This window comes from Dipodomys spectabilis, unplaced genomic scaffold (genome assembly GCF_019054845.1).
Source record: "Dipodomys spectabilis isolate Male_0828 unplaced genomic scaffold, ASM1905484v1 ptg000234l, whole genome shotgun sequence".
Taxonomy (NCBI): Eukaryota; Metazoa; Chordata; class Mammalia; order Rodentia; family Heteromyidae; genus Dipodomys; species Dipodomys spectabilis.
The window spans coordinates 10,154,240-10,168,575 of record NW_024870911.1 but is presented as its reverse complement, the minus strand read 5'-3'; the positions used below and the strand labels follow the sequence as shown (position 1 = coordinate 10,168,575).

The following is a 14,336-nucleotide window of genomic DNA, read 5'->3' as shown; positions in this document are numbered from 1 at the left end:
TCCTACCTTTCTCTTCCCTCCCTTCTTTCTTTCCCCTTTCTCTCTCTCTTCTTTTGTAGTAATGGAATTGAGAAAACTGTACTTTCTATAAAATGATTTTGTAGACCTTATCAAATAAAATATACCCCATTATATAGTTGTAGTGAGGTTACTTGAAAAATATCAGATCTGTCTGATTCTTAAATATACTATTCCACCGCTCTGCTCATATTGTCACCAAGGTGTGTTCCTGAATTCTTAACATACTTACTAATGCACAGATAGATTGGTTTGCCAGTTAGGAGTCTATTGGTTTCTGCAGGCTTGTCAGAAACCTCTGCCTTCCTCTGTGATTGCTCTCAAGGAATGGGGACCTATCTCTATCACTATGGATCCTAGACTCCATGTCATTACTAGTAGTCCCAATGGAAACATTATTTATAGTTAAATCCTACTCTTTATGAACTTCGCTCATCCAATTCACTTAAATCACACTCCATAAACATAGACATATGTCTCTCCACATAAGTACAAGCTGATTGAGAATGATCTCCAGTGGACATAGTTCTTCAGTCAACATAGTTAGCAGATGAACAGGTCTGGAAAATGTGAGAACCCATATCTTATAACCAGCAATAAGCAGTCTGACACCATATGGTTTGCAGCCATATTGTTGTGTTGGTATCTGGGTCTTGCTTCCAATTAGAGATATAAGATGAGGCACAGGAAATAGTCTATCAAATACAAATCTGGAATCCAAACATTTCTAGAACTTAAAATTTTATAACAGCCTAGCACCAGCAATAGGTTTTGCAGTTGAGATACCAAAATGGTTGCCAACATGGAAATTTTTTTTTTCTGGTGGACTGGTAGCTATGGATGTACTGATTCAATTCAACCAACACCATGTGAGCCTTTTATTTCAGGCTAACCATGGCTGAGCCTGGCTTAACAATTTCTGTAGCATATTTAGTTTGCTGAATATCACCCTGAACACTCCAAACAATAATGTCAGTGTCATACTGACATAAAATAGCTTTGATGTAGAACTGGTTATGAGCTCCTTGAAAAAAAATCTGTGAATGAAGGAACCTAAATTAGTTTCAAGATATACATAAAACTTAAAAATTATGCATTTTAATGGAATACTATGTGGTCTTTTCAATGGCCTCTTTTTGAAAGGTAGAAAAGCAAACCTAAATATTTGTAATGTTTTTCTTTGTAGCAGTGCTATAGACAAATTATTTGCAAGAGAATATGAATTTTCCTTTTATAAAATTAACTTTTAAATCTTAAATTGACTCTAATTGCATATATATTTCTGATGTACAAAGTGATGCTATGAATTGTGAATATAAGGTGGAATAGCTAAGTTATTGTATCTGTCATCTCAAATACCATTTGTGGCAAGAATATTTGAAATTCAGTCTTTTAGTAATTTGGAAATGTATAATACACTTCTGGTAATTGTATTCACCCCCTGCTGAAATCAGCCCCCAAAAGATAGCCCTAGTCCTCCTATCAAACTGAGATTCTGAGATTTTGGTCATCTTCTTAGTTTTTTCCCCTCTAAAATAAGAGAAGGCTTATGTGCTTAGAAATACAAAAAAGTGACCAAGTCCAGACATTCAAAATTATATGACACTATTTCAGAGAAGAAAATAATTCAACTTGTCTTCATTTAGTTTGTTCATTCTCTGATTTGCTGTTTACAAAGCTTTTATTTGCCTAAACTATGAAAGAATTTAGTTTTTTGTGTGTTTGCCTTATAGCCGATGGCAGAGCTGAGGGTCATGGTAAAATTTCTCTATCCTAGATAAAAATCTAATATTCCCAAATAAGAGCATCCAATCTTCAGTTTGAAATAGTCACCTAATACCAATGCCAGCACTGGCCTGATTCGTGAGTAGATTTCATATAGGTTTCAATTCCAGCTATCTTGCTTGGGGAGGGGAGAAGAGAGAAAGGGGGGATGGAGGGAGGGAGGAAGAGAGGGAGGGGAGATAGGGAGAGGGAGAGAAGAGGGAGAGGGAGAGAAGGAGAGATCAGCCAGTTGAATTATAATTTTAACGTTTTCTATCCATGTTGAATACATTGAGCCTAAAAGCAAAGCATAACAACCCGACTCAGCTGAAATATGAACTACCATTTGTTATTACCAATGCTGTGTGTCATCATTACCAGCCTTGTATTTCAAGAGGACAGCTGGAACTTACAAGGTCAATGACAGTTTTATATACAAACCCCAAATGAAAGGACTATAGAGATCAAAGAGTTGGGGCATTCATAAAGAGAAAGATTGCCATATGCTAGCTCATCTATTCTGAAAGTTGGGTTTTTATTTTTAATATTTATGATGAAAGAACAGAAAGAAATTGAAAAGGATGATTTAATTAAAGCAGATATCAAGATGACACTATCCTTCGAAATAATGTAAATATTCTATGGGAAAAGCCACTGAAGAGAAGTGCATACAAATAATTATTATCACCAATTGTCCACTCTCTGTTGGTGAATTTATTATTTTGAGAAGGCCGGATGCTAATATGAACCAATTCAATTATGCAGCAGGATAGTAATGATCTCACAGACAGATGAAAACAAATGAAATTCAGCTCAGTGGTACCAAGGAATAGATATGGCCATGCTATTTTAGGCCTTCAGTAACCTTAATGAATTAACATTGGTGAAAGAAGGAGGAATACCAAAGTTTTAAAGCTTTTGTATTGTTAGAGCAAAACAGAAGAGGAGAGTGAGGTTATTATTAAAAATTACCCAAATTTAGGCTATTTAGCTAGATGATGCCAGCATCAATTATAAGTAACCTTGATCCTGTCCATGAATGAGATACAATGATAGATGCCTTGGGAGCAATGGGGAGAAACACTGTTTCCTAATTATTCCTAATTATTTCAACTTTCCTTGCTGCTAACTTCACACATTTACCTTCATTTTGGAGTCATGAGTTGAAGTTATTTGGAAAATATTGTGGAAGGGAGAAAGAGACTGATCTGGGAAAATTGAGAATATTTTCAGGACCAAGGAAAAATATCTATTAAGCAAAGTTCACCTTCAGATCAGAATTACTCTTACTGAAATTTTCTTGCCTTTATAATAATATGGTTCTTCCTATTCGCTATTTGTTCTCTCTCTCTTTTTATCCCTCTTTCTCCCTCCTCTCTTCTCCCTCTTTCAATGGTATTCAGGTTTTGAACTCAGGGTCTGATACTTCCTAAGCAGGTGCTCAATTACTTAAGCCATGCACCATCCATTTTTGCTTCAGTTAATTTTTACAGATAATTTTGGAGTTTTCCCCAGGGTCAGCTTCAGCCTGTGTTCCCCCTACCTATGGCTCTTATGTAGATGGGATTACAGACATGTACTAGCATACCAAACCTGTTATTCGCTTATTAAACTCCTCCCCACTTTTGTAAACAAGCCATGTGTTCTCATTGCCTAGGAAATTAGTGGAATTTGTGTACACAGAACTACATCTTATTCATGAACACAATATTTTATTCAAGACATTGAATAAACGGGTTGAATGTGGGGGAATTTCTTTCAGTCTTACATCAGACTCACCATTCTCAAACCCAGGTAAACTTGTTCTGGGTTATAGCTACTTCATTACAGAGATCATTATTGTCTTTGTCCTGAATTGTCTCACTAGAGCCTGTGAATCTACAACAGAAGATAAGCCTAGAATTCTAGTTATGATCCATAATGGGCTATAATCCCTTTGCTGTAAACTGAAACCTTGTGTTTGCCCAAATTCGTATACCAAAATCTTGATTCCAAGGTCACGGTATTCAGAGGTGTTTCGGGGGGAAGTCACTAGGTCATCAGGGCAGAGTGCCCCATCATGAGGGGGATTAATAACCATGAAATGGGCCACTAAGAAACCTTTGATCCATGGGAGGACCCAGTGAAAAGATGTCGGTCTATAACACCACATTGTGAACACCTTGATCCTGGACATCTAGCCTCCAGAACTGTGAGAAATACATCGCGATGTTTATAAGCCATTCAGTCTATGGTATTTTGTTATAGAAGCTTACACAGACTAGGACATCCATCCCTCAATTTCCCTCCCACAGCTTCTTTTTATACTTTTGTCTAGCATTATCTCACAAAAACATAGATGACCTTACACAGTGTCTGACTCAATCCCAGCCCCAGGAAGTACATCCTACATCCCTAGCAACAAGATGAATATTTATTTGCTGACTCTCTAAGAAACAGTAAGATAAGTTGCATGAACATTTGCTGCCCTATTTATTCATAACCCTCTACTTCTGTTGGTGGCAACACCAGAAATCCATTCTTTGCTTGTCTCTCTCCATTTAGTTTCAGTCGAAGATGAGGAATTGAAAATTGAATGTAAATTCAGTACCTTGTTACCGCTCCAAAACATCTTTGCATTTTAAAAGCAAAAGTTTTGTTCCTTCTTTCAAAGTTGTATAGAACTAAAAGTAAGGGAATCAAATTTGCATAGATAGGGAAGTGTGGGAAAGTGGAAAGAGATGAAGTTGTAATCCTTTCCCTAAGACTGTGGAAATATAAGGAGCCCAACCTCCCCCTGGAGTCAGAACACTCATCTGAAAATGAATGACAGTGGATGTGCATGATTACTGGTGGTGGTAGTGGTATGCTTTTGCTATTTACTCCTAATCACTGAACACTGCTTAACATGCTACAGCTATCCTAACTTTATTTATCTGCATTATTGTCTCAGTTTCTAGTTTCTGGTATGTAACAGATGCTGTCATTTTATTCAATCCCTCAAAATGTTATTACTGTTTTTTAATATAATATTCAATTGTTATGTGGATATAACCTCTCTCATTGAATTTTTTTCTCATTTCTCTGTGCATTTCAGGCCTTTTGTCTACACGTATTTTCCTTGAGACTGAAGTACTCCTTTAGAATTATTGTGAGAGGGTTGACAGGTCTCACAGTCAGGTTTTTGTGGATTAGAAATGTCTTTATTTTCCTTTCACTTTGAAAGATCAGTTTGCTGTTTGTAGCATCTGTTGATAGTCATTTTCTTTTACCAGTACATTCCAATACAACCTTCTCCTGTCCTCTGGCCTCAAGCTTCTTATTTTTATTTTTCTTTGTAGGTGCTGGTACATGAACTCAAAGTCTGGGCGCTGTTTTGGAGCTTTTTAGCACAAGGCTAGTGCCCTATCACTTGGGTTACAGATCAAGTGATTAATTGGAAATAAGTTTTGCTGACTTTCCTGCCTGGGCTGGCTTTGAACCATGATCATCAGGTAATTACAGGCATGAGCTTGTAATGAGGCAACTAGATAGCCTCAGGTTTAATCTTGAGAAGTTTCTCAGTGTAGCTGATGCTCTATGTCATCTGTTTTAAGATTTACTGTGTTTGGTTTTCTGCAGTTTTACTCAGGTGTGTTTAGATGTGATTTTTTAATCCTCTTGGGAATCATTGGGAGTCTAGAATAGTTGATTAATCTCTTAGTATCCTTCGCCTCTTAAAAATTTTGGAGGTAATCTACCTAAATACGTCTTGTCTCCTTGTTTCCTCCGGAACTCTAACAAACATACATTTCACCCACTCTCTACTACTACCTTTCTTCTGAGATATTTTCAATCTTTGACTCTCTCCACTGTATATTTTGGATAACTTCTTTTGACTCATCTAGTTCAGTAATTTTCTCAGCTGAATCTGAGCTCTCAATGAGCACATCCACTTTTCCTTTGTAAACATGCTGGTTTACTTTAATTATCTCTCTGTTGTAGATATTTTCAAGTTGTTTTTTGTTTGTTTTGTTTTTGTCAGTCCTGGGGGCTGAACTCTGGACCTGGGTGCTGTCTCTCAGCTCTTCAGCTCAAGACTAGTGCCCTACCACTTGAGCCACAGAACCACTTTCAGCTTTTTTCTGCTTATGTGGTGCTGAGGAATCAAACCGAGGGCCTCATGCATACGAGGAAAGCATTCCACTACTGAGCCAACTTCCCAGCCCAAATTTCTTTTCTGTTTATTTTCTCTCCTTTTCTTCTCTTTCTTTTATTGTTTTCTTCACTTTCCTCTTTATTTCTTCCTATCTTTCTTTTTTCTTTCTTTCCTTCTTTCCTTTCTTCCTTCCTTCCTTCCTCCCTTTTTCTTTCTTTCTCTTTTTTCTTTCTTTCTTTTCTTTTTTTTCCTGATGTGGCTTCTCAAAGAGAGTTCCTACTTTCCAAATTGAGAATTCAGAACCTTATGCTCTGAGTTCAAATCACAAAAGTCAAATATCTGTTTTAGGCAGATGCTATACCACTTGAACCATGCCCCCTCTCTTTTTTGTTTTAGTTATTTTTCAGACAACATCTTACATTTTCTTCCAGCAAGAGCATGATATTTGCTTATTTGGAGTTACTCAAAGATATTGTTTGGCTACAAGTAACAAATGACCTAACCCAAATAGAATTGAAAATCAAGAAAGAGAAATTAGCTTATACACACACAAAATGGAACTTATTATCTCACATAAAACAAAAACCAGCTCACTGCATCATACATGGCTTTAACAGACACATCATCAAGACACTGTCTTGAAAATCCACCTCAAACAAATGATTGGTGAAAATTAGCATTGTTTTGTGCAGTCATTCTAAGGGAAAATTTAAATCTCAGGGGTCAGCTTCCAATCTAAGATGGCAAGTTAAGCCTTTGCCTCTCATAAGTGGAAAGAAAGTTACTAATGATCAACTGAAGTACTTCTTAGATGAGATTTAATGAAAACTTTGGTCAGTAAGGGCAACTTGGAAGAACTTGGAAATGTTTTTTTTTGTTTTTGTTTTTTAGCTGGGTGTTTTTCCATTTTGTCTGTGGCTCTCTTCAGTTGGACTCTTTGGTCTCAGTGCATCAGGTTCATTGGGCAGGCACTTAGAATTTTCAGATGAAAATTCTTGATTATAATTGAATGGTTTTTTTTCTTCCTCATTCTGGCATCATCACCTTAAAATCAGAAGAATTTTCAGTTCCAGAGAAGGTGTTGATTAGGCATCTTTTCAGTTTCCAGGTCTGTGTTAGACACTACTAAAGACTAGGGGAAAAGGGGAAGGGACAAGATGAGTTTGAAGCATATCTTAATTTAACTCCTGTGCATTGATCTCATTTGGACATTCCTTGTCATTTATCTCACATGGGTCTCATTTCACCTCTAGTAAGTTGGTATCTTCCTTCATCTCTTCTAAGTTGAAGTTGATCCATTTTTCATTCCTTCTCAAGCTTCCATGTTTCTGCCCTTTCCAGATATGATAACCAGTTATTATCTCCACTCTAAAGAGATATTATAAAATGTTGTCTCCGACAACATTTTACCTAGTCTCAATCCTCAGCCCGCAAAGTAATCAAAGTACTCCTGGGCTCGTTAAGAAACATAGATAGAATCATGCTTGATTCTATCAACACTCGACTTGGGGAAATGAAGTCATATGTATTATTATATAGCTAAGAGGGAAGGCATTATGTAAGTGCAGGTCAAATAAGGAATCAATGATGAATGTTCTAAGTATTACAAGAAGAGAGTGGTCCCTCCTGGCCAAAACATTTGGGGAAACTGTCAAGAAACAGGAGGACCTTAACTCACTTTATTGTGAGACTTAGGAACGTTGAAAGGTTCCTTGAGGAAAGACAAGAGCCAAAGGAGAGCTAGTGCACTGGGATAGCAGAGGGCACACTCTTGGCATGGGCGTGCAAAGCCTGGCTGGAGCAATTGTTGGTGCAGGAAAAGAGGGAGGAAAGCATCTCAAAGACTTGGCATGCAATGATGGAAAATTTTAAATCTCAACCTAAAGAATAATGATCAAATTCACATTTGGATGTTATCCAAATCCCATATATGAGGTAAAGTAGTAGTTAGGAGAGAAATTCTTGATTTAAATTCTTGATTTACTATTCTGTGTAATCAATTTTTCCCACTCTGAGATTCTTCCCCTGATCTGCAAGGAGTGGTTCAGGCTCTATGTCTTTCTCCCATGTCTTCAGTCCTGTTTTTCACTTGCATTAGTCCCTTCATCAGGGCACTTATGAGGAAATGGAACTGACACAAGTCCATTTTATGACTTGAGACCGACTTGCTGTGCCAAAATGTTTATAGAGAAAAAAAATCTGAAAGCGACCTCTAGGACATGACCTTTGGTTATTACGTGATTACTTAGGAAGACAGCCAAGAGAGGACTAGGAGATGTGTAGGCATGATTGCCCACACATTGGAAACTAGGGAGAGCCATGGCTTTTTCCAACAGGTCTGACTTTCTGTCATCATATCTTGCAAATGAGGTTGCTTGAAATGACAGTGGTGGTCTTGGTTCTGTTCCAGCCTGGAAGAAGAAATTAAGTAAGGAAATTAACATCAGTTTCTCTCCCCAGTAGACAGATTCCTTCCAGCAAGAGCATGATATTTGCTTATTTGGAGTTACTCAAAGATATTGTTTGGCTACAAGTAACAAATGACCTAACCCAAATAGAATTGAAAATCAAGAAAGAGATATTAGCTTATACACACACAAAATGGAACTTATATCTCACATAAAACAAAAACTAGCTCACTGCATCTTACATGGCTTTAACAGATACATCATCAGGACACTGTCTTTTTCCATTTGCCCATCTTCTTCACTATCCTGGCTGGCAAGATGCTTCTCATTTCCATAGTCATCAAATTATACTGTGCCTGATGGGTCTTTTTCTTTTAAAAAAAATATTATTAAGTAGTTGTATAAAGAAGTTACAATTCCATAAATCAGGTTATGCGTCTAATACTTCTTGATCAATGTCATCCCTTGTATAATTCTCCCCCATCGCCCCCATACTTACCTCATGGGTTTTTCTTACTAAATTCCAAACGACTGTAGGTTTGGGAAGATAACGAATCTGAGAAAATGGCCCCTAAGGAATCTTAGAAATAATCTAGTTCATGCCCAATAAATAAGCTAAAAACTTAAAGAGAAACTTCTCTGAAGAGGAAATAAGGATGGCCAATAGACACATGAAGAAATGCTCAACCGCCCTAGCCATAAAAGGAATGCAAATCAAAACAACATTGAAATACCACCTCACCCCAGTTAGAATGGCTAAAATCAAGAACTCTAACAACAGATGCTGGAGGGGATGTGGCCAAAAGGGAACCTTACTGCATTGTTGGTGGGAGTGTAAACTTGTTCAACCACTTTGGAAAGTAGTATGGAGGTTCCTCAAAAGACTCCACATAGAGCTCCCCTATGACCCAGCAATCCCACTTTTGAGCATTTACCATCATAAACAAGGCCACACTAAAGCTACCAGTACGACTATGTTTATTGCAGCATTATTTACTATAGCTAAGATATGGAACCAACCCAGATGCCCCTCAGTAGATGAATGGATCAAGAAAATGTGATATATATACACAATGGAATTCTATGCCTCCATCAGAAAGAATGACATTGCCCCTTTTGTTAGGAAATGGAAAGACTTGGAAAAATTATATTAAGTGAAGTAAGCCAGGCCCAAAGAAACATAGGTTCCATGGTTTCCCTTGTTTGCAATAACTAGTATATGTCTGAGTCAAGCAGAAAAGGTCAGATAAGTTGATGTTAGGGAAATGAACCCTAGATATGTATTCAAATGTTTATTTCTTTCAGGCGATTGTTTCTAACACATTTATAAGATTATTTCTTTGTTGCTTTGTATGTCCCTCCCCCATGGTATAATCCCTGCTTTCACTGTATTTGAGGTTGGTATAATTTGTGGAGGGGAAGGGCAAAAACAAATCGTTTAAATAGGGATACAGGTGGATCCATTGCAACAAAATGAGATGTACAAGTCGTTATGTGGAAAAACGAACTTTACAACTTTGGTGGGGGGGAGGAGGACTGGGGGAGGTGGGGAGGAGGGGAAGGGATGGGAAGGGAAACAAAGGAGGAGGCTACAATGCTTGATAAGAAATGTACTCATTATCTTGCTCATGTAATTGTAAGCTCTCTGTACAGTTTTTTCACAATAAAAAATAAAGAGAAAAGAAATAATCTAGTTCAACTAAAAAAATCCTTCAAAAGTCGTGGAGGACAAGGCACAGAGGAGTATCAGCTGTTCTGGATAATAAAAATAGAGCAGCTCTGACCAGGGCACTTGTTGGACTTGGAGTCACACACTTTAGTCATCTGCCCTGCCTTAATTGTGACCTTAGGAAAGTCATCTTAATGTAAGCTTTAGCTTGAAATCAAGGTAATTGCGCTGAATTTCATTGGATCCTGAGGCCCAGTATTTTACATTTTAACTCTTTGAAAGCTTCTGCTTTCTTACCAATATATAAAATAGTGGCATATATCATAATCAGTGCTGGCTCAGATTTTATTGAGTAGAAAATACAACCCTCATTGCAGAATGAAATAACAGAAGTATATCATGTAGAATAAAGTCTGGCACATGAAAATATTAGTTGTTATAGTGGCGGCGGTGGTGGTGATGGTGGCTGCATTGCTTATAAATAAGAATATGGTAAGGTATAATCTATGGTCTCTTTCTAGAAAATGAAGTTGTACTTCAAGTTTGCCATCCTTTGTATCTGGCATGCAAGCAATATAGTGATTTTCCTTTGTTAGCTCCCATTCATAGGTATTAGATTTAATTCCCTAAAACCAAACCACAGCCCCTCAAACTCATTTGAACTAAAATTTCCAGAGTCATATTTTCCTGTCCAGGCCACAAGATAGAGAAACAAATTGTCACTTTGTGTTTTATGGAGACAGTACAAATAGGTCTACTCAAAACCCTTGGTGTCATCTCTTTATGATAAAATACATCACAGTACATTAATTCACATCTTATGGGCTTTTTGGTAGAGATTTATCTTTGCTTAAAATAGCAGCACTGGTTTTCTCTATCAAGAAAGGAAGTCTGATAGAATTCAAATGTCAGCTGAAAAAGGCACAATAGCAAATTAAGTCAAATTTTATTGATTTCTGAAGTGTTTACATGTTTTCTTCATTCTCTATCAAGTCATAAATTTGAAAAGCACAATATTCTTTAAAAGACAGAAAATTCATGAAAAGACATTGTTTTTCTTTCCCTTCTTTCCAAAATGTTACTGTTTATAGATCTGAAATCAAAATAACTAATATTTTTACTGATTTTGTTATACAAAATTTGCAGCTCTTCATACTCTTCCTTTAATCATTTTCCTCTTCATTTTTCCTCTTGTCTTTCAGAATGTCTGTAAAATTATGGGCTATTATTTCCACTACTTCAGTTAGTGTTTATGCCAGCAGGGGGAACATTATTTTATTATTTTTAGAGAGTAGGAGCTATTTCTTGAACCAGGAAATTGAACTTGCTACTTAAAAAAAAAAAAGCAGAGCCGTCATCTCATCAATATCAATTTCATTTCCTCTGGGATGACTCCATATTCCTTAAAATCACCCCCAAGTAAGTGAGAATCCTTCCCATCTTACACCATGTAAATACTGCTTGTTTTCCTGTTATGCTGTAAGTATTGCTGTCTTCTTAGGAGAGGGCACTCATCATGGACAGGGATTATGGTCACTTTGTTGCTATATAACTATAATTTAGAGCACCAAATAAAGAAATACATTTGAATCCAAAAAAAGTCTAATTTGAAAACACTCTTGAAGTTCTGGGGACAATTGCACATTGTTTTACCAATAATCTTTACTCATGGGTAGAATGAATCACCCCCAAGTAGATTTCAGTTCCTCAGAGCTGCACCTGCAAAGTTGTCATGCACCACTTTAGGTAATAATCTGCAAGAGACACTTATAGGCATATATTTACTTAATATTAAGCTGGGCTAGAAAAGAAACCAATTTGAAATTGCTTCCTCAGCTGAAAGCTCTATGCTAACAATAAAGTTTAATTTCAGCAGCTGTAGTTCTCAAATCAATAGACTTCAAAGAGGGTGGCAGAATTTCAGTTTTTGGTTTTGAATACTAAGCAGGTCAGAAGTTGAATTATTTAAGATTAAATTTACTATATTTTAAAAACAGCTTTTAGACCCATGAATTTATATTATTTTCAATAACAACCTAAGTCTCCAAAATGAAAAATTATGTCTAACCACAAATGATCCTATTTATTCCATGAGCATGAGGAGTTTGAGTACTTATTGCTTTAAGAAAAAGACTTAGAAATTCATTTATAAATGATAAATAAACTGCATCAGATAAGTGCTTTCTTTTAAATTTAAAAACATTACAGTAATGTTTTTGGGTAGTCAGACTGTGTTATGCTAATATCCAACTGGATTTCTCTTTAGTCAGGATTTATTTCAGACTCAGAACATATGCGTAATAAATACTGACAACAAATGGTTACATGGGATTTTTTACATAGCTACTGTATGTTGTCTTGCTTCATCATTAAATAATTTGTTGAAAGTCTCTGTGGTACAAAGATATCAAATTATGGGCATTTTTATAAATCTGTTGGAGAAGTAAATTTGAGGTAAATAAATTATTTTGTCCTTAGAAAAAGGAATTATCTTTACTATCTCTAAGCTCACTGGTACATGCTCTTAAGTCAAACATTGGGTCCTAAGCTCCACATTCTGGAAGATGATATGTTGACGGATATTTCTGATATTTCCTAAGATCAAGTGGTATTCTGAAGTAGTATGTAAGAGTTCTCAGCATTGCTGAAGAAAGGTTAGTGGTCAAGATGATTACTGTTCAGAAGGGAGACAAGGAGAAAGGATCAGGACCATGGACAGCTCTAGTAATTCGGGTTCCCTGGATTTGATAGATTTTGGAATCATAGAACCATTGTTGTTGTTGTTGTTGTTGTTGTTTTTCCTTAGTGAGATGTGGACTTTTAATCCCATAGGCCTTATATTTTATATTTTTACCTTTATTGAAATGTAGCTAATTGGGAATTATGTCATATTACATATTATGTCAACTACAGTGTAGAATAAAGCTGGATATTATAGGCTATCTTTGGACTTAATTTTGTTTTTCTCATCATATATTGGCTATTGTCAAAGGCAGATATTGGTGTTGGAGCACAGCCCAAGAATATAAAAGAAAGGATGTTCACAACTGTTTGTGGAAGAGCCTGAAGGTATGCAGTTAAGCACTTGCTTTTCTCTTTCATTCAAAGCAAGAGGAAGAACACAAGTTTTCTCCTTTTAATAATTTCATATAATTAAACTCTGAGCTTTTAGATATGATGCATACTAATAAATTCTCCATGGAATCTTTTAGAAGTAAAAGCACAGCTGTTCAATTCATGGATTTATTTTTCAATGTCTTAATAGAAAGTTTCTTTCCAAAGAAATTTCATGCTTTAAAGATGGTTAAAGTAACTTCCTGTAATTTATCTTCTCTCATCTTTTTTTCTTGGTTCTTCACCAAAACTACTTGTTGATCCTAGCAAATTATGCTTCTTATGTCATGTTAGTTACTTTCATGACTATATTTGCAATTCACCATTTGACCTTATTTCCTTATTTTGTGTCAAATTCAGTGAGGTTAATTGCTATTCTACTAAGTTAACATAGTATATCATTCTTTTCTTAACTGTTTTATATAAGCTAAATTATAATCCTGGTTCATGAGATATTTAACAAATTGGTCTCTAATTTAAAATGCAGCTAAAGGCTGTGATATAGCACGGTAGCAATGCATTTGCATATCAAGTGCAACTTTCTGGGTTTGATCCCCAGTACCAAAAAAAGAAAAGTAAAACAAAAATATGGCTATAACTTGAGAAAGAATTAAATCTGAAATGATAAGGGTAAGCTTCCAACCCCCATTCAATATTTGACTAGTCTAAAATAGACCATATTGATAATAAAATGACCAATTAAAAATTATGGCATACTGCTTTCCTCCAAAAGGTACCAGAAATTGATTTCAAATCTCCAGTCTTCACTTCACATCCTACTTCACTGTCCTTAAACTGCACACTTATTCACCATAAAGGGTTAGCACATAGTTTCTATACCAATCTTCTCTATCAACTTGAGAGAAGATGTGAGTCAAGAAAAATGGAAGGGTGAGAAAGTAGGAGCAAAGAAATGAAAGGACTGTCAATATGCTTTGAAACAAGGCCACTATATGGTCCTTATTATACTCAGTATATTTTATGTGAGTTTCTCTTTGAAGCCCTATTTGGGACCACTATCAAAAATTGTTCTTAGGCAAGTTTGTAGCATCCAAAAGACAGCATCTTGCTTTATCAGTAACTCAAATAAGTCTGTACCTTCTTGTGTTATTGAATTCACCTGACCAAGACAAATGGAAATGGAACTCCAGTACTTTGTCAGAAATTTAAGGATATCTGTGGGCTTTAAAAAATGGTAAAAAAAATTGTTTTGGTATGTTCTGTTCAAAAATAATTTCTGTTAATA

The 14,336-nt window shown here is 36.1% G+C and overlaps 1 pseudogene; it reads right to left on the bottom strand.

Annotated features, from left to right (window-relative positions):
* Positions 1–437: 437 nt before the first annotated feature.
* LOC122124284 lies at positions 438–8,791 on the bottom strand (annotated as a pseudogene).
* Between the last annotated feature and the right edge of the window lie 5,545 nt (positions 8,792–14,336).